General features: G+C 42.6%; 1 protein-coding gene across 7 annotated transcripts in view; it reads right to left on the bottom strand.

Moving 5' to 3' along the window:
• STYXL1 (serine/threonine/tyrosine interacting like 1) overlaps positions 1–20,196 on the bottom strand; it is a 78,325-nt gene that overhangs the window by 40,066 nt on the left and 18,063 nt on the right. The window lies entirely within an intron of this gene.

Genomic DNA, 20,196 nt, shown 5'->3' with positions numbered 1-20,196 from the left:
GCCCCCAGAAGTAGTGAGACTTTGGATCTTTGATTTAGGGGAAGTTTTCTCTGAGGTCCAAACAAGTGGGAAGGGAGAAAATCAAAGCCAGAGTGAGCTCATCCTAAATGCTCCATGGAATTTTTAGACCCAAGTTCAGACTCTAAAACCTAGGAACTGAGGGTCTAATGTACCTGCTAGCACAGAAGGCAGGACACGGACATCCTCAAAGTTGGGAGGAATGAGGAACAGGAACAGAATCTTAGGCATGAATTCTAAAAAGGACTGTTATCCAAAACATCATTTTCTAAGATATTATTTGCTTAAGTTTATATATTTATTTTAAAAGAGAGAACACACATGAGCAGGGGAGGGGCAGAGAGAGAATCCAAGCAGGCTCCACACTGGCAGCGCAGAGCCTGACACAGGGCTCAAACTCATGAACCGTAAGATCATAACCTGAGCCAAAATCAAGAGTCAGACGCCAAACTGACTGAGCCACCCAGGGGCCCCAGGAAAAGTGTGTTTTAATGTTTATTTATATTTGAGAGCGAGACAGAGACAGAGCACAAGCAGGGGAGGGGCAGAGAGATGAAGACAGAATCTGAAGCAGGCTCCAGGCTCTGAGCTGTCAGCACAGACCCCGATGCAGGGCTTGAACTCACAAACCATGACATCACAACTGGAGCTGAAATCGAATCAGACACACAACTGACTGAGCCACCCAGGCACCCATAAAATATCTTTTAAGTAATCTCTACACCCAACGTGGGGCTTGAACTCACAAACTCAAGATCATGAGTCACATCCTCCACTGACTGAGATAGCCAGGAACCCCAAAACATCATTCCTAAATTCAACAACAAGCAACGTGATTTAAAAATGGGCAAAAGACATGAACAGACATAGCACACCAAAGAAACTATGCAGATGGCAAATAAGCATAGAAAAAGATGCTCCACATCATGTCAAAGAAATGCAGATTGAAACAGTGAGCTACCCCTACACGCCTATTTGTCTATCTGAATGTCAAAAATCTGGGGCACCTGGGTGGCTCTGTCAGTTAAGCATCCGACTTTGGCTCAGGTCATGATCTCATGGTTGGTGAGTCCAAGCCCTGCTTCGGGCTCTGTGCTGACTGCTCAGAGCCTGCTTCAGACTCTGTCTCTCCCTTTCTCTGCCCCTCCGCCATTCGTGTTGTGTTTCTCTCTCTCTCTCTCAAAAATAAACATAAAAAAAATTCCAAAACATAGAAAACACCAAATGCTGGTAAGGATGTGGAACAACAGGAATACTCATTCATTGCTGGCAGAAACCAGAATGGTAGGTAGTTTGGAAGACAGTTTGGCAGTTTCTAACAAAACTAAACACACTCTTACCAGTTAATCGTGCTCCTTGGTATTTGCCCAAATTAGTTGAAAGGTTATGACCACTAATGTTTATAGCAGCTTTCTGTCATAACTGCCAGAAGTTGAAAACAAAGAAGATGTCCTTAAATAGGTGAATGGATATGGGGTACATCCAGACAATGGAATATTACTGAGCATGTGTGCACGCATGCACACACACATGAATGCACACCCAGCTATCAAGTCTGGAAGAGACATGGAGGAAAGTTAAAGAATATAGAAGTGAAAGAAGCCAGTCCAAAAAGGCTGTATACTGTATGGTTCCAAATGTATGGTTTCAGGACATCCCTGAAAATACACAACTGTGTGTTTTCACCATAAAAAGATTAGTGGTTGTCAGGGTCAGTGGGGAGGGAGGGCCGAATACACAAGAGCACTCAGGACTCTTAGTGAAATGCAGCATCCTGTAATGATGGACATAGGTCATACATTTGTCAAAACCCAGAGAATGTACAACACTAATGTAAACTCTGGGCTTTAGGTGATAACTGAGTATCAATGTAGGGTCATCGATAATAACATACACACCACTCTGGTGGGGGATGACGACAGTGGGAGAGGCTGTGCTTCTGTTGGGGACGGGGGGAATTTAGTAACTCTCTACTTTTTAAAATGTTTACTTGAGGGGCACCTGGGTGGCTCAGTCGATTGGGCATCTGACTTCAGCTCAGGTCATGATATCCTGGCTTGGGAATTTGAGCCCCACATCAGGCTCTGTGTTAACAGCTCAGAGCCTGCAGCCTGCTTTGGATTTTGTGTCGCCCTCTCCCCCTGCCCCTCCCCTGTTCACACTCTGTCTCTCTCAAAAATAAATAAAGATTAAAAATATATGTATTAAAAAAGGTTTGCAAGACTTTAAAATGTTTACTTGAATGTGCACACTAAATAAAGATTAAAAATATATGTATTAAAAAAGGTTTGCAAGACTTTAAAATAAAATGTTTACTTGAATGTGCACACGCGCGTGCGTGCGCACACACACGCACACACACACACACACGGCAGAAAGAGAGGGAGAGGAAGAATCTGAAGCAGGGTCTGCCCTGTCAGCACAGAGCCCCACTCAGGTGCAATCCCACAAACTGTGAGATCATCACCTGAGCTGCAATCAAGAGATAGACACTTAACTGACTGAGTTTCTGCTCAACTTTGCTATGAACCTAAAACTACTCTAAAAAATAAAGTATTTCTTTAAGTAGACATAAGAGGGGCTCAGTCAGTTGAGCGTCCGACTCTAGATTTCGGCTCTAGTCACGATCCCAAGGGTATGGGATCGAGCTCCGTGTTGTGCTCTGCACTGAGCCGAGCCTGGAGCCTGCTTAGGATTCTCTGGCTCTCCCTCTGCCCCTCTCCCCACCTTGTGCACACTCGCTCTAAAATTAAAAAAAAAAAAAAAAAAAAAAGGAATAAGAAAAAACAANCATAAGAAAGCACTAACCAAAAAAGAAAATACAGGTAAACCTAACTATTAAAATCAAGAATTTCTATCATTTTTCATCAAAATACAAAATTAAGAAGGTGAAAGGGCTGGCACAAAAACAGACCCTCAGATCAATGGAACAGAATAGAGAACCCAGGAATGGACCCACAAATGTATGGCCAACTAATCTTTGACAAAGCAGGAAAGAATATCCAATGGAATAAAGGCAGTCTCTTCAGCAAGTGGTGCTGGGAAACTGGACAGCGACATGCAGAAAAATGAACTTAGACCATTTTCTTACACCACACACAAAAATAAACTCAAAATGTATGAAAGACCTAAATTGAAGACAGGAAGCCATCAAAATCCTCTAGGAGAAAGCAGGCAAAAGTCTCCTTGACCTTGACAGTGGCAACTTCTTACTCAACACATATCTGGAGGCAAGGGAAACAAAAGCAAAAATGAACTACTGGGACCTCATCAAACTAAAAAGCTTGGTACAACAAAGGAAACAATCAGCGAAACAATCAGCAAAAAGTAACCGAAAGAATGGGAGAAGATCATCTTGCAAATGATGTATCAGATAAAGGGTTAGTATCCAAAATCTATAAAGAGCTTATCAAACTCAACACCCAAAAAACAAATAATCCAGCGAAGAAATGTGCAAAAGACATGAATAGACACTTCTTCAGAGAAAACATCCAGATGGCCAACTGACACACGAAAAAATGCTCAACATCACTCATCATCAGGGAAATACAAATCAAAACCACAATGAAATAACCACCTCACACCCGTCAGAATGGGTAACATTAACAACTGAGGCAACAATAGATGTTGGTGAGGATGCAGAGAAAGAGGATCTCTTTTGCACTGCTGTTGAGAATGCAAACTGGTGCGGCCACTCCAGAAAACAGTATGGAGATTCCTCAAAAAATTAAAAATAGAACTACCCTAGAAGCCAGCAATTGCACTGCTAGGTATTTATCCAAGGGATACAGGTGTGCTGTTTCGAAGGGGCAAATGCACCCCAATGTTTATAGCAGTGCTATCAACAGTAGCCAAAATGTGGAAAAAGTCCAAATGTCCATCGATGGATGATGGATAAAGAAGACGTGGTATATATATACAACGGAGTATTACTCGGCAATCAAAAAGAATGAAATCTTGCCATTTGCAACTACGTGGATGGAACTAGACGGTATTATGCTAAATGAAATTAGTCAGAAAAAGACAAATATCATATGACTTAAGTCATAGGAGAACTTTAAGATACAAAACAGATGAACATAAGGGAAGGGAAGCAAAAATAACATAAAAACAGGGAAGGGGACAAAACATGAAAGACTCTTAAATATGAAGAACAAACAGAGGGTTTCTGGAGGGGTCATGGGAAGGGAGATGGGCTAAATGGCTAAGGGGCATTAAGGAATCTACTCCTGAAATCATTGTTGCACTATATGCTAAATAACTTGGATGTAAATTTATAAAATGAATTAAATTTTAAAAAAGGAAGATGAAATGGCAAGCCACAGAGAAAAAAGATCTGCAATACAAGTAACAAAAAGACTTGAACCCAGAGTTTATTTTATAAAGAACTTGTAAGTCCATGCATGAAAAAACAAATCAAAACAAAAAAAGAAACCTCAGACATGTGAGGATATCTTTACTTTAAAGACCTCTTTTTTTTTTAAATCTTAATACTTATTTTTAAGAGACAGAGCACGAGTCAGGGAAGTGCAGAGAGCAAGGGAGACACAGAATCTGAAGCAGGCTCCAGGCTCTGAGCTGTCAGCACAGAGCCTGACGTGTGGCTTAAACTCACGGACCACAAGATCATGACCTGAGCCAAAGTCAGATGCTTAACCGACTGAGCCACCCAGGTGCCCCATTAAAGACATCTTTAGAAACCACTCAAGGCCACATCCCTAGCCTGACCCCAGCCTCCCTTAAACTACCTGCCTGAGAAAACTGGAGTCTACCAAAAGGATTTTCTGTTTGCCCAGCCAACACCTGAAGGGAGGTCCCCTGTCTCCCAGCCTCCGGGGAAGGGCAGGAGTCTAACATGATAAACTCCAGTCAGCAAACCCAGATGGATTTCACACGGACCACACCCCCTACACTTCCTATAATTTTTCACTTTCCCCAGTCCCCTGAGTCCCACACTCCCTCTCCCACCCCCTCCCTCACTCCCTTAAATCACCCCCAGTGACCTCTCTGCCATCCAAAGCAGAGTTCAATGCACACTGGACTCTTTCCTATTGCAACAGTATATTACTGATTAAAGTCTGTCCTTACCTTTTTAAGGAGGGTCTGGCTTTGTTTACCTGTGGGCTGTGTGAGCAACAAACGTGAACCAACTACATGTAGCTAATGTAACATTACGAGTAAATTTTTGTTTTTGTTTTCCAGAGAACGCACATGAGTAGGGAAGAAGGGCAGAGGGAGAGAGACGTTCTGAAGCAGGTGCCACACCCAGTTCAGAACCCACCGCAGGGCTTGATCCCACAACTGTGAGATCACGACCTGAGCCACAATCTAGAGTTGGATGCTCAAAAGACTGAGTCACCCAGGCACCCTCTGAGTGAATCTTAACAGAATCATGAGCAAAAGAAGTCAGATACATGGTCTGTATTGTTTAAAAACAAACAAAACTAAGTATAGTACACTGTAAGCTCATTTCACTCATTAATATGGATGTGGAAGTCAGAAATCATAAGTCAAATCTAATGGTGTGGACACAATATGTGATGACAGAGTAAGGACTATGTAATACTAGAAAAATCACATTAAGATATTAAAGGGACGCCTGGGTGGCTCAGTTGGTTAAGCGTCTAACTTCGGCTCAGGTCATGATCTTACGGTTCCAGAGTTCAAGCCTTGCATCGGGCTGCTCTCTGAGCTGACAGTGCTGAGCCTGCCTGGGATTCTCTCTCTCTCTCTCTCTCTCTCTTTCTCTGTCCCTTCCCCTGCTCTCTTGTGCTCTCTTTCAAAATGAACAAAAACTTCTAAAAAGGAGAAAAACTATGTTTATTTCGATAGATCTGTTAAAATCAGAAACAGACCAACCTTGCAAAGTCCCTGAGCAGATAAAATCAGTTCAGTGAAACAAACAAAGCTTAAGTCAGCTTATTTTACAAAGCTAACTTGACCTGGATCGTGTCTTGCTTGGGTCTCTGGAAATGATAAGCAAACTTTGAACTGTTTCCCAAGGATAAGAGGAAACAATTGAAAATTGTAATATTATGGAGGGCGCCTGGGTGGCTCAGTCGGTTAAATGTCCGACTTGGGCTCAGGTCGTAATCTCACAGTTTGTGGGTTCCAGCCCTGCATCGGGCTCTGTGCTAACAACTCAGAGCCTGGAGCCTGCTTCAAATTTTGTGTCTCCCTCTCTCTCTCTGCCCCTAGGTTCTCTTTCTCTAGCACTCTCTCTCTCTCTCTCTCTCTGAAAAACAAACATTTGTAAAAAAAAAAAAAAATGTTTTAATTTTTAAAAATATTGTAATATTATGACCAATCACTGTGAAAAAATAAATGCTGTTTTCCCACTATGCAGCTTTATAGCAAACATACCCCTGAGCCTTATCTCAGTCTGGTTTGAATGTTCCCAGTTTACAAACTGTCTTTTCCGTGTGTGTGTGTGTGTGTGTGTGTGTGTGTACAATAAATGTTTACTTATTATTACTTCAGTGATTCATTGGTTTTGCTTTGTCTGTTTGGAACCTTTGGCAGCAAAAGTTTCAATTCATGTCATGAAAAAAAAAGTCTTTAGTAAGAACTTCCTTAACCTGTTGGAAAAAATTACTAAATAGCTACAGCAAACATCATAGCAAATAGGTAAAGGTAGGGAAAAAGATAAAACATCCCTGTGTAACATCACACAAGAGAGCAAAGGGCACAGCAATGCCAGGAGATAAGCGGGGTGGTGGGGGGAGTAAAACGTAGAAGAATTGAAAAGGAAGAAATAAAACTGTCATTATATATAGATAAATATGATGGTCTATATAGAAAACCTAACAGAGGGGTGCCTGGGTGGCTCTGTCGGTTAAGCCTCTAACTCTTGGTTTTGGCTCAGGTCATGATCTCATGGTTTCTGAGTCTGAATTCCATGTCAGGCTCTGAACTAACAGCGCAGAGCCTGCTTGGGAATTCACTCTCCCTCTCTCCCTGCCCCTCCTCTCTCTCTCTCTCACTCTCTCAAAATAAACTTTAAAAAAGGAAAGAAAATCCAAAAGAACCATAAACAATTAGGATTAACAGGATAGCACATCAAGATTGCTAGATACAACATACACACACACACACACACACACAAAATAATGAGCTATAAAAGTAGGGGGGATAATATTTCAAAAAAGAAAAGACTTGTGGTAATGTCTAATGATCCAAGTGTCTACCAGAACTCACAAATCAGCAACAGAGACTAAAGAAATGGATGTGCAGGGGCACTTGGGTGGCTCAGTCGGTTAAGCATCTGACTTCAGCTCAGGTCATGATCTCTCAGTTGGGGAGTTCGAACCCTGCGTTGGGCTCTGTGCTGACAGCTCAGAGCCTGGAGCCTGCCTCGGATTCTGTGTCTCCCTCTCTCTCTCTGCCCTTCCCCCACTCACAGAGTCCCTCTCTCTCTTTCTCAAAATAAACAAACATTTAAAATTTTTTTCAAAAAAGAAAGAAATGGATGTGCAGAGGTGCCTCTATGGTAGGGTCCAAGGAAGGAAGGAAGGAAGGAAGGAAGGAAGATCTCAAGGCAACCTTATTATTTTTGTATGTGATGATATCCCTTATGATTTTGTAACATGAGATCATGTTAATCAGACTGTATGTTTGTGTGTTACCATATATGAGAGACAAAAAAGAAAAAAATTATATAAAAAACCATGCCACGTGGTGTTCAGGGCTCAGTTCTTTGGGTACGAACCCAATTGAGAGACACCGGCTGTAATAAAGTTGCTTCCTGGAAAGAAAAGCCTCGGTGTCACGACTCTCTGTGCGAGAATCCTGCTACATTGCTTGGTGGCTCATACGGGATTTGGAGATGGTGTACTTCCACCTCCTTTGCCACTGGAGAGGCAAACCTCAGGGCACAGGGAGAGGCAGCTACCTGGCGCCAGTGGACCCCTGGATCCGCAGGAGACTAGCTCTCCCGACGTACTGGGGTGAGGACCCCATGTGCGCTAAAGGAACCGGTGAGGCCCAGGAACCAGCTCAGGGAGCGCCTGTCAGACTGGTAAGAACCCAGGTTCATTTTAGTAGACCTGCCTGTAATAGACAGAAGGGGAGCCTGATCACCTCCCAGGGTTGCACTAGTAATTCCACAAGGGAAGAGGAACGAAGCTGCAACTCTAAGGCACTGGGGTGGCAGGTTGGAGTTGCCGTGTAGCTGTGTATGGGGACAGGTCTCTCATTCATTTTCTGGATCAATAACTATAATAATTAGAGCCAAGTGTCGCTGGTTATACTACCTCAGAATACAGACTTCAGGGAATATTCCTAAGCAGCTGCCAAAACTCCTTTTGTTTTGGGGAAGTTCCCTGTCTTCTCTGGACTGACACAGACTGACTAATTCCACTGGTGGAAAACAAAAGAAACCTAAGGTCTGCTCCTTTGTCTGAGCTGACAAGATTTAAAACTGGGAATTCCCTTTCTCTGCCTTCTGCTGGCACCTCTCCTCCTTCACCCTCCCTTCCCCCACTCCTTTTCTGTACCACCTGGGTGGCAGGGGTGGGGGGGGCTGCATAACTGGCTCCTCAATGCCTCAGGCACGGTCAGCTCCTCCTCCTACCCTAGAAGTTGAGGAGCAAAGACCACTGAAGTCGGATTTTCCCACTAACTTTCCAGGTAAAAATTAACCATGGGGAACAAAGTGTCTTACTTGGACTCAAGTAAAATGTATTCAGTGTTTAAGTTCATTTAAGTTTGTTGATTTGAGATAGACAATGTTTATCAACATTAAAAAAACAACAACAAAACAGAAACGCGTATTCTACCTAGATTTGCTGAAGGTCAAATAAGCTCATGTTATCTCTGTTCCAATTTGTTAACAAAAGGAGGACTGAAAGTGATGGCTAATTTTGGCTGTCTCATAGTTTTCATGGGTAATTGTTAAGATAGCTTTCAAAGTCCTTGGTAACCTAAAAGTTTTGTTTGTGTGATAAATTGAAATTGAACTCATTGGCAAGCTGAGGAGATAAGAAGCTAAAGCACTAATTACTAGATGTAGGTTTGTGCTTTTGACTTGTTGCAAAAAAAGTAAGGACATTTGGAACNGGAATTCCCTTTCTCTGCCTTCTGCTGGCACCTCTCCTCCTTCACCCTCCCTTCCCCCACTCCTTTTCTGTACCACCTGGGTGGCAGGGGTGGGGGGCGCTGCATAACTGGCTCCTCAATGCCTCAGGCACGGTCAGCTCCTCCTCCTACCCTAGAAGTTGAGGAGCAAAGACCACTGAAGTCGGATTTTCCCACTAACTTTCCAGGTAAAAATTAACCATGGGGAACAAAGTGTCTTACTTGGACTCAAGTAAAATGTATTCAGTGTTTAAGTTCATTTAAGTTTGTTGATTTGAGATAGACAATGTTTATCAACATTAAAAAAACAACAACAAAACAGAAACGCGTATTCTACCTAGATTTGCTGAAGGTCAAATAAGCTCATGTTATCTCTGTTCCAATTTGTTAACAAAAGGAGGACTGAAAGTGATGGCTAATTTTGGCTGTCTCATAGTTTTCATGGGTAATTGTTAAGATAGCTTTCAAAGTCCTTGGTAACCTAAAAGTTTTGTTTGTGTGATAAATTGAAATTGAACTCATTGGCAAGCTGAGGAGATAAGAAGCTAAAGCACTAATTACTAGATGTAGGTTTGTGCTTTTGACTTGTTGCAAAAAAAGTAAGGACATTTGGAACTCTTGAGAAACATGCTTTGTGCTGAATGGATTCATAAATTTGCCATCTAAAAAGGTTCTGATATAACATAGAGTTCACAATTGATTACTACTTAGTTTTTACTGGAGACCAAGGCTACTAGCAGTTAAAATTCTACTAAGTGTACTTAAGACTATTGAAAATAAGAAAAGCAACCCTGTATGTAGGAAAGTAGGAGGTAATGTAAGAAAGATATAAGGAATGGAAATATATTTTTGTTAAAGGTAAAAAAAAGTGATTTTATCCTAAATGAGACTGGTTATCTGGAGGAAAATGGCTAGGGACAAAATCTAAATGCCAAAGAAAAGTTGTAGAAGGCTTGTGAAGGATAATCTTTAAAAATAAATTTTATATATGGTCAAGATGGACTAAAGTTAAAATAAGTGGATTTTAAAAGTACACAGGATTAAGATTAAAATTCCTCCTCCTTTGATCCAAAGGCTGGGAAAATGATGGCAATACCCTTGATGCCAGCCTCCAAATCCTCCACATTTGTGCTGTTCTTGTTTACTAGAGAAATGGATGCCTCTGCCATATGAGAGATGGATGATATATAAAGGGCTTTTACTAAGATACATGGGAGCCACTTTACTAAGCTTAGCCCATTGTATGCCAAAATGGATATCCACGTGGCTGAAACATATTTGTGTGGGCATTGTTAAAAAAGGTAGGGGAAAAGACCTTGACTTTGGCCCTTTAACCCCCTCCCTCAATGGCCAGTTATCAATATGTAAGTTACTCTTGAGCCAAAATAAACTTAGTGCATCCTAAGACAACCAAGAAAAGCTTGCTTGGTTATAGTCCTACCCCCAAGGTCCTACAGGCAGAAAACAGAGGGGTAAATACAAAACAAAACAGAACAACAAAAACTTTACAAGGTTTAAAATAGATAAAAGGAGATTTAGGTCAGTTTTCTAATTGGATACATTTATAAAAGCTTTTCAGAATATTACATATGTTTTTGAGTTGATCTGAAAAGATATGCTTTTGTTAAATCAGACTCTGAATGGCACAGATATTTTAGAAAAAAATGGAGGCAATCTAAGATTTAGCCCTTAAATTATGCTAAATTAGCCACTATTTTACAAACATAAAATGAGAGCCTGAGGGCCTTCCTGGAGAGGTTGAAGGAGGCTCCCATTAAATATATGGCTATCTCCCCTGACGCCCCTAAGGCTGAGATAATTTTAAAAGACAAATTTGTCATTCAATCAGCCCTAGATATTCAGAGAAAATGCAAAAATTGGATGTTGGCCTTAAAGGAAGCATGGAGGAGCTCTTATGAGCGGCCAATTGGGTATATCACAAACAAAACAGAAAAGAAGGTTTAAAAACAAAAAAAATCTAGGGTCTTAGTTGTGGCCTTATGTACTATGTCAGACCGACTTCCCGAGGTCCTGGCACCAAGTGCCATCTCTATGGCCATTCAGAGCACTAAATGAGAACATCCTCAGAGGGGACAATCAAAATGAACTCCCCCCCACCCCGGGCGCCTGGGTGGCTCAGTCAGTTAGGTTAAGCATCCGACTTTGGCTCAGGTCATGATCTCACAGTTCATGGGTTCAAGCCCCGCATCGGGCTCTGTGCTGACAGCTCAGAGCCTGGAGCCTGTCTTTGGATTCCGTGACTCCCTCTCTCTCTGACTCTCCCCTGCTCATGCTGTCTCTCTCTCTCAGAAATAAATAAAACATTAAAAAAAAAAGAAAGAAAGAAAGAAAGAAAACCCCATAAGCCATGCCCCTGATATGGAAACGGTCACTGGAGATCTGAATGTCGAGGACCTCAATCTATGAAGGCTCAGATAACCAAGTCCCTGGAAGGGACTAACGGGAACCTGGGGCTCTTCACGGTGGCTCCCCTAAACCAATGGTCTGTCAGAAACCCAGAACCTCAGTAATTCTAAATACAGAAGAACTGGTTGATTTCCTTAACACCAGAGCTCCCTTTTCTGTCCTCCTTTCTACTCCAGGCCAACTATCCAAATGCAGCATGACTATTAGAAGCACCTCTGGAAAACTTCTAATTTTTCTCTCAGCCCCTGGGATGTATATGGGAAAACCTAATTTTTTCCTCATTCTTTCCTGATAATGCCAGAGAGCCTTACTCCCTTGCTAGAAAGGGACATTATAACTAAATGAGAGACTGGTGCTACTAACTCAGGACAGATAAACAATTATGTGACCTTTTGAAAATTACTGGGTATTGTAGACTACAGAGACCAGGGTTCAGAAAAGCAATTTGCTGCTATATCAATTATTAAAGGAGACTCAATCCCACTTACTCTCCCCTCCCCCTAAATAAATAAATAAATAAATACACTGGGGTCTGACTCCTAAACACCGTCTCCAGCCCTTGGAATGGTTAAAACAGAGCAGGGCAATTACTACTACCAAGCTCACAGTGCTAAAAGATTATTAAAACACAGCATAAGACCTTTCATTTAGGGAGGGACAAAACTTATCAAATGGTTCAAAGGACGTTTGCTGGGGAAAAGAAATTGTCAAGGACAGTTCTGCAAGTGGTATCAGGCTATGAAATATGTCTTAAAAACAATCCTTTCAACCACAAACTTGCTCTCCTGGAAAATCAAGGAACTGGAGATTATCCAGGAAAAGACTAACAATTAGGTCTCACTCAGTTGCCAAGGTCAAAAAAAAAAAAAAAAAGAAAAAGAAAAGCCAACATCGGTTTGTATGGGTTAATATTTTTTACTAATTGGGTAGGAGCTTTCCCCTACAAGACAAACAAGGCATAAAAAGTAATAAAAATTCTACTTTATAAAATAATACTCAGGTTTGGCTCACCTAAAAATACAAATTAATAATGGTAAATGGCTGCCTTGACTCATTCTCTAGTAGAACTTCTGGCTCTTGAAAAAATTTTACACATCAAAATAAAGCTTATTACTCAGCAAAGCTCTAAATAACACCTCACAAGCATTAAATGCTTTAAAACTTTTTTTAATTAGTGGCATCTGGGTGGCTCAGTCGGTTAGGCGTCTGACTTCGGCTCAGGTCATGATCTCACGGTTCAATGGGTTCGAGCCCCGAGTCGGGCTCTGTGCTGACAGCCAGCTCAGAGCCTGGAACCTGTTTCAGATTCTGTGTCTCCCTCTCTCTCTGACCCTCCCCTGCTCACGCTGTCTCTCTCATAAATAAATTTTTAAAAAACATTAAAAAAAATTTTTTGAATTAAGTTAAGGCCAAACTCTTGAAAATAGAGCCACAATTGATTACTTACTGATCCTGGTTCTCCATTAGCTGGGTAATGAAAGAGTCCCTGACATATGTTGTTTACACAGTCAGGGTCTCTCCTAGATTATTTCACAGGTTTGGAAACTGTAGACATTATCTCAACGTATCATCTTCTTGGTCAGTATAATCTTTACTTTGCATTTTTCTCTTTATGTCTACTAATATCTATGCTGCCTCATGCCTGCCAGCCTTCCTGGAAAACCATACTATGGGCCACTTGACCAACCCTTGGGTAGCCTCTCACTGCTGGACCCTTGCACTGTCCCTCATCAGCTTGAAGAAGGCAGAACGGTCATTATCCCTGTTCCCCAACAGCAGGTACAGGCCCTGTTCCAGGGGAGGAATAAACAGGGAAAGGGGTAACATTAGGGAGAAATAAGGCACCTTCAGGGAGGCAGATTGCAGCTGCAAGTGGGAGGCTAAAGAAACAGATGGGGTTCTCTCCTTATAAAATCCTTTATGGGCACACTCCCCCCCCCCCATTATCAGGGACATAAGGGGGGAATCCAAGTGAGACAATCTAACCCTAAAACAACAGATGCAGGCCCTTGGCTTTGCCCTAACCACCTTTTACCACTGGGTCAGAGAATGATTACCTGTAAATCTGACTACAAACGCTCACCTCTTTAACCCAGAGATGCAATATGGATAAAGGAATCAAATGTCCAGCCCCTGAAACCCCTGTGGAGGGGCCCATTCACTGTCATTTTATGCATCCCTACTGCAGTAAAGGTAGCCAAAGTGGGTCCCCGGATTCACTACAGCAGAGTGAAGCCGGCATCTCCAGACTGGGAGTGTGTTCCTGACCCATCCACGCCGTGCAAGCTCACCCTACAGAAGGAGCAATCTGCAACCCCCTAGGCCCCAGGAGACCCCAGCCCTGATGGAGTCACTGCAGAAGCAGACTGATCTACGCACAGCAGAAGCTTGAGGAATCGCTGGTCCAGTGAAACAAAAGACTGCCCTTATTTTCTAGATAAATAGATCTGCATCTCACTGTGATGCACTGTCATGCCTTGCTTCTAACTATCATTTTTTAGGCACCCCTGTTTCTCACTATTATTGTGATTCTTCCTCGACTCTTTGCCATAGGATTGGCCAAGGCCCCTTCGGCCAACTAAAACTGTGGTGAGGGGTTTCTGTTAACGCTCACCTTCCTTTTGTGGATAAGATACTTCGTTGGTACCAACATAGGAAAACAATGGCCATAAGAGACTAAAAAAATTAGATTCCCCACAAGTAAAACAAAATACTCCAGTCCTACTATTGGGGATTGGCTTCTCAAAAGCTCCATTATTGGAAAAACTGTCTTGCCTCATGGGGAAAAAAGTTCACCATCCCTGTTGGAAATTTAACATGCCTGGGCCAAAGGTTTTATACCTCAACTGCCCAGAAGGCCCAATGGTGGGGACCCCAGGTCACCTGGAGCCAGATCCCCAGCCCTTGTCTCACTTCTCTCATCTCCAAGAGGCCTGAGACAATGTCAACACAGCCATCAAATGGCAAATCCCGGGTGGACTGTACTCTGTACTAGATATATGGAAGGGCAGCTATATTATACTTCCCTCAGTCTGGTCAGGGTCATATGCGCTGAAAACTATTCGTCCATCTTTCTTCCTACTCCCGCTTGCCAGAGAAAAACATTTGGGAATTCAAGTATATAGAGACAGGGAGACTAAAAAAAAAAAAGATACAATTAACAATTAAAAAGATAATAAATGGCCTCCCGCGTGTATAATCCAATATTATGGCCCTGTCACCCGGGCACAGGATGGGTCCTGGGGCTGCCACACTCCCGTGTGTACACGCTAAACCACATAAGTAGACTGCAAGCAGTTGTAAAAATGATAACCAATAAAACTGCCAGAGCTCTTAACTTACCAGCCAAGCAACAAACCAAAATGTACAATGCCATCTATCAACATTGCTTGGCCTTAGATTACGTGCTTGCTTCTGAGAGGCGGTTGTGGAAATTTTAACCTCAACAACTGCTGCCTACAGATAGAGGATGAGGGAAAAGTCCTAGAGGAGATCACAGATCGAATGAGAAAAATTACTTATGTCCCAGTCCAGACCTGGAAGAGTTGGAACCCCAGAGAGTTATTTGGAGGATGGTTTTCAACTCTTGGGGGATTCAAAACCTCAAAGGAATTATTCTCCTAATTTTAGGAGGATACTTAATCTTACCCTGCTTAGCTCCCTTGGTTGTATGGTCTGCCTCCAGTCTCATTAAGGCCATAAATAAATAAAAAAAATAAAAAAAAAAGATGTCCACTCATGTTATGATGTTATAAAAATATAAATCTCTAAACCAAAATGAGGGGTACCTGGGTGGCTCAGTCGGTTAGGCATCCAACTTCAGCTCAGGTCATGATCCCACGGTTCGTGGGTTTGAGCCCCACAGCTGCTGACAGCCAGCTCAGAGCCTGGAGCTTGTTTCAGACTCTGTATCTCCCTCTCTCTCTGACCCTCCTCTGTTCACACACTCTCTCTCAGAAATAAATAAAACATAAAAATAAACCAAAATGATACTCTTTGACCCTAAATAGAGGGGTCCGAGCATCAAAAGGGGGAATGTGGTAGGGTCCCCTCCCTAAAAAAAAAAAAATCTCAAGGCAACCTTGCTATTCGTGTATGTGATGACATCCCTCACAAACTTGTAACATGAGACCACGTTGATCAGACTGCATGTTTGTGTGTTACCATATATGGGAGACAAAGAAGTAAAAAATTATATAAAAAACCATGCCACGTGGTGTTCAGGGCTCAGTTCTTTGCATATGAACCCTACTAAGCGACACCGGCTGTAATAAAGTAATAAAGTTGCTTCCTGGAAAGAAAAGCCTCCATGTCATGACTCTCTTGTGTGAGAATCCTGCTACATCTGGGTGGCTCAGTCAGTTGAGTGTCCAACTCGATTTTGGCTCAGGTCATGATCTCACAGTTTGTGAGATCAAGCCCCACATTGGTCTCCCCACTAACAGTGTGGAGCCTCCTTGGGATTCTCTCTCTCTCTCTCTCTCTCTCTCTCTCTCACACACACACACACACACACACACACACACACACAGTAAATAAAAAAAAATTTATAAAAAAGAAATGGATGTGCATATAGGAAATAATTCAGAAAAATCTTATAAAACCATGAAAAGCTACAAGAAAATAGAAATCGAGGCCCGTTCCTTACATGACCCTGTGAGTGATAAAGGGCCAGTGGGGAAAAGAAATGATCTGTGCTCATCTATCATTCAGGACAGGATCCTCAACACCTTATCTATTCCCAAGCAGTGAGGCAAAAAAATCGCATCTCGCCATCTGTTTTCTCAGCTCCCCCAATTTCTGTACGATTTGCAGTAGCCTGAGTCTTCTCAAGGGCAAATACCAGTATCAAATAAGACATACACGAGTTTGATTAAGGGAAACATTGGTGAGGGAAAATGAGGAGACCGAGAGCTAGCAGTCAGGATGCAGGGATGACCCCTGTGAAGGAGGGAAGGAAGGTAGGTCCATAGACTTCAGCACAGTTCTAAGGAAGTTTTGGCAAAGCTATGGGGAATCTTCAAGTCAAAAACACCCAGCAGAGGGATCTTTTTGTAGGAATGGGCTCGACTTAAGTATCCCTGCTGCTCTTGGTCACTGATAGGGGATGGGGGCCAGTGGGGGCAGGTGGGAAACAGTCAATGTGGGAAGTGTGCCCTTGGGAAGAAGGCGTTTAAAGCACAGTGTTGGGGACTATCAGGCAATTAAGATCCCCACAGTTGGAGATCCAAGAGGTTTTCTGCCTGTGTTTGCACCTCTAATCGCGGTGACCAGGAGCAGTGAGGAAGGGGGACTGTCTGCTCTCTGCAGAGGCCAAACCGCAGCCTCTCTTCCTGCAAACCCAAACAACAGACGCACACTGGGTGGGAACATAGGTGGCTGTTGGGAAACCAGTCTTCTCTTCTTTCCAGTTGTTTCTTCCTTTTAAACATAAGATGTTTCTAGAGGGCATTGAGAAGTCTAAAGGGCCATTACTATGAAAAGTTAGATAAATTTTTCTCTACTAGAAACACGATTTGTTTATTTCTTCCTTTGGAGGAATCTTTTCAGGTAAAAAAAAAAAATCATGTCCATGGTTAAAAGAGATCAAAAAGGACAAAAGGAGGGGCGCCTGGGTGGCTTAGTGGGTTAAGCATCAGACTCTTGATTTTGGCTCAGGTCATGATCTTGGGATCAACCCCCCCCATCAGGCTCTGCACTGAGTGTGGAGCCTGTCTGGGATTCTCTCTTCCCCTCTCTCTCTGCCCCTCCCCCATTCACACATGCCCACTCACTCTCACTCCTGAAAAGAAACATTATTTTAAAAAGGACAAGGGGCACTTAGGTGGCTCAGTCTGTTGAGCATCTGACTTCAGCTCAGGTCATGATCTCATGGTTCAGGAGTTCAAGCCCTGCGTCAGGCTCACTGCTGTCAGCACAGAGCCGGAATCAGATCCTCTGTCTCCCTCTCTCTCTCTGCCCCTCCCTGTCTCTCAAAAATTGTGCTCTCAAAAATAAACATTTAAAAAAATTATGTCAATGAAGAGTATCTTAATAATATGAACATCTGGTTCAGTGGGAGTTCTTCCATTTGACAAATGTGATGTTTGTGTGGAACTGCTGGAATCTTTTATTTCCCCAGTTTTCCCCTTTCCCCTGACTGGACAGGACTGAAGCTACAATTTTCCCTTTTGATAAAGTAACAACAACAACAAAGAACATGTTATGATGTATAACATGAGGACTATAGCTAACATTGTAGAAGATGTGGGAAACTTTTTTTATGATTTTTTTAAAAGCAATCTCTACACCCACTTTGGAGCTCAAACTCACAACCCCGAAATCAAGAGTCACGTGCTCTGACTGAACTGGCCAAGTGCCCCTGTGGGGAAGTTCTTAAGAGTGAACCCTAAGAGTTGTCATCATAAGGAAAATGCTCTGTTCTTTTTATTGTATTTATAAGAGATGATGGATGTTAACTAAACCTACCGTGATCATTTCACAATATATGCAGATCAAACCATTATGCTGTATGCCTTAAACTCCCACAGTGATGTATATTGATTATTTCTCAACAAAAGTGGGAACAGAAAATTTGAAAAACTGAACCTGTTATTTGTGAACCGATGTTTAGTAACTAGTCATAAACTAGAAATACTAGAAGAGATTATAAGCCTAATTCTAGGTAGTCTTATGAATGGATCACTTTTAACTAATATAAATACAAATTCAAAAGACAGTTTCAAGATGTTTTAACATATAATTTTTAATTTTAGAGAAAGAAAGAGAGAGAGTGAGTGCACTAGTCGGGGAGAGGGGCAGAGGGAGAGAGAATCTTAAGCAGGCTTCAATGGAAGCTTGATCCCACGACCCAAAGATAATGACCCAACCTCACCTCAATTAAAAAAAAAAAAAGAGGTGCTCCTGGGTGGCTCAGTCAGTTAAGTGTCCGACTCCTGATTTTGGCTCAGGTCATGATCTCACAGTTCGGGAGTTCAAGCCCTGTGTCAGGCTCTGAACTAACCATGCAAAGCCTGCTTGGGATTCTCTCTCCATTGCCCTCTGCCCCTACCCCATTCATAGCCTCCCGCATGCTCTCTCAAAAATAAAACAAAAGAAACAAACTTTTAAAAAAAGGAAAAAGGAAAAAGTACCTCTGAAAAAAAATACTTGTGGGTGCCTGGGTGGCTCAGTCAGTTGAGCATCTGGCTCTTGATATTGGCTCAGATCATGACCCCAGGGTCCTGGGATTGAACCCTGCATCAGCCTTGGCGCGGAGCATGGAACGTGTTTAAGATCCTCCCCCACCCCCCTACCCCCTGCCTCCTCTGCTCACACAATCTCTCAGAAAAAAAAAAAAGACATTTTTAAAATTTAAGTGATTACACCCCATGTGGAGCTTGAACTCATGACCCTGAGATCTTTCAAGAGTCACAAGCTGTTCCAACTGAACCAGCCAGGCACCCCAAAGCTACAGTTTTTTTGGTAAGGCTTTGAAACTGTGCTCCACAGGGTTAACAAGGTTGAAACTAACAGGAAATTAAAGCTTGTTTTTCAGAGGCCTGTTTCTTCCTTATCAGCTATTGCTTTTTTTCAGACCTCCCAATAAATCCAGTACTATCTCTGCAGAAGCCTAGACTCAAAGTCACTGATAGGGTCCCAGCCTATGAACATGCAAAGCCCTGCATTCCTTACTGGAAATAAGAGCCCCAAACCCCATCCAGCTCTCGGCGTATGCACACAGCCCCTTCTCTGTGTCCTAAGACGACCTCCTGAATTTTGCCTCATTTTGATGTTGTGTCCACTGTAAAGTGAACATGAGATATATGTTAACATACATTTGTGTGATATGAAAGCTCCACCTTTCCTCATAAACACTCTTAAATTTCCCCATCCTTTTCATCAATATGTATGAAATCCCAATCCCTAGGATTATAAAACACTTCTTCTCTTCCCCTTCAGGAAGGCAGATTTGGGGCTTGCCTCCTGTCATTTAGCTGTTCTCAAACCCTTTTCTTCCTGTAGGACTGGCTATGCTGAGCCTTGGTGGGCAGACAAACTGGGTTCGGTTATAGTGAAGAGCCAAAAATTAAGTCCTCCATTAAGAGAAACCTCGGGCTGCACGTAGCCCCAGTCCCAGTCCCAGGAAAAGCCTCAGACTGTTCAAGGCTAAAGCCATCCTCAGACCACCCTCAGTTCAGCTAATCAAGAAGAAAAAATAGAAACATTCCTATGGTCTGAGTCAAGGCTGGAAACTGCAGATACAAACTAGCCAATTTCTCACTGCTTGTCTGAACCCCATGTGGGCCCTTTAAACTCACCTCACAACTGGTCATTTTCAAAGGATTCTCAAAAGTCATGATTGGGTCCCACCAAAAGTAATGAACACCTCATAGACACTGAATGGTCGAAGCTGTAATTGTAATTGGTGCTTATGTGATGATGCTACATGTACTGTAACACCCCCATCCCGTACTCCTTAAAAGTCCTGTTCGCTATTGTTCTTGGCTTCACCTTGCTGCCATGACACCAGCAGGCTGGGTGAGCCCCTGCTCAAGCTTGTAATAAAGACCCTTTTGTACTTGCATCGGTGCCGGCTCCTTGGAGTGAGGGGCCTAGACAAACTAAACCAAAAACTCAACCAGCTTTTCTGCTTCTGTACAAGTGCTTGCACTACGGGAAACTAAAACCTAACTA

The sequence above is a fragment of the Crocuta crocuta genome, unplaced genomic scaffold, assembly GCF_008692635.1.
Source record: "Crocuta crocuta isolate KB4526 unplaced genomic scaffold, BGI_CrCroc_1.0 scaffold217, whole genome shotgun sequence".
Taxonomy (NCBI): domain Eukaryota; kingdom Metazoa; phylum Chordata; class Mammalia; order Carnivora; family Hyaenidae; genus Crocuta; species Crocuta crocuta.
Note: the sequence above shows the minus strand (reverse complement) of the source record. Positions and strands in the feature narration are given on the sequence as shown.